Below are 1,517 nucleotides of genomic sequence, written 5' to 3' on the forward strand. Positions count from 1 at the left end.
GTGTAACATGTACTTATTTAATCGATCCCAAAAGGATGAAAGGCAAAGTCAACCTCGGCAGAATTTGAACTCAGAACGTAGCGGCAGATGAAATATCGCTAAGCATTTTGCCCAGCGTGCTGACGACTCTGCTAGCTCGTTGCCTTATCTCACCACTATAATAATAACAATACTTTCTACTATTAGCACAAGGCCTGAAATTTTGGAGGAGGGGGCTAGTTGATTGCATCAACCCAAATGCTCAACTCAACTGGTACTTATTTCATCGACCCCAAAAAGGATGAAAGGCAAAATCAACCCTGGCCAAATTTGAACTCACAACATAAAGACAGACGAAATGCTGTGAAGCATTTTGCCTGGTGTGCTAACCATTCTACCAGCTCACCACCTTAATAATAATGATGATGATGATAATAATAATAACAACAAGAGCACTCAGAGAGCGCAAACCTCTGCCAAGGCAACACCAACATCATCTCAACGATTAGCCAGAGATGATTTTTAAAATGAGAATATCTGAAATAAACTCGACTGCTCTCACAAATGAGAACACTGAAAATGAACCTGACCGCTCTTAAAAACTGAGTAAAAAAACAGGAAAAATAACCCAGAATCCTTGTTTGGTACCAAATAAATCCCAAAATCTAATCAGTTTATGCCAGTCACGAGGCCAAATATCCCTGAAGGTTTCATCCAAATCCATCCTGTGGTTCTTGAGATATCTTGTCCATAGACAAACAAACAAACATGACTGAAAATAATACCTCTGCCTAAGCAAAGGTGGAGGTTTCTGATTTAGATACAAGGCCAGCAATTTTGAGACAGGATGGGGATAGTGAATACCATCAATCCCAGTACTTGATTGGTAATTCAATTTACAAACACTGAAAGGATGAAAGGCATAGTTGACACAGGTAGGTTTTTGAACCCAGAATATAAAGAGCTAGAACAAATGCAAGGCATTTATTTCAATGTTCTAATGACTCTGCCAATCCACTGGCCTACTACTACTACTGCTGCTGCAGCTACTGATGCCACTGTTGCGACTGCCACTGCTCCTGTCACCGCTAATTCACTCAACAGAGATATTATCCTGAGGTTTGGAATGATAAATCTCTTCATATCTCAAGAATCTTTCTTTGGATTCTTGTAGAATTTTCTATCTATATGTATTGACATTTTTCTATTTAACTTAAGACCAACAACAAATTTTTTCAAAAATTTGCTCACAACTCCCAAATCCTCCCAGATTAGGCATGATGAAAAATACCCTGAATTCAAGGCTCCCATCCAGCTTGGAGTAAAATAAAGGGGAGTCACAAAAAGAGGTATTGAAAGACTGGTAGCTGTAATGGAATGATAATAGAATTGAAGAGTTAGTGTGAGATACAGAATGGTTACCATTTTATGATTTCAAACTCTATTTTCTTTCTCTCTCTCTCTCACACACACACATACATACACATATTCACATGCACACAATCTATATATATATATATATATATATATATATATAT

Source organism: Octopus bimaculoides, chromosome 14 (genome assembly GCF_001194135.2).
Source record: "Octopus bimaculoides isolate UCB-OBI-ISO-001 chromosome 14, ASM119413v2, whole genome shotgun sequence".
Lineage (NCBI taxonomy): Eukaryota > Metazoa > Mollusca > Cephalopoda > Octopoda > Octopodidae > Octopus > Octopus bimaculoides.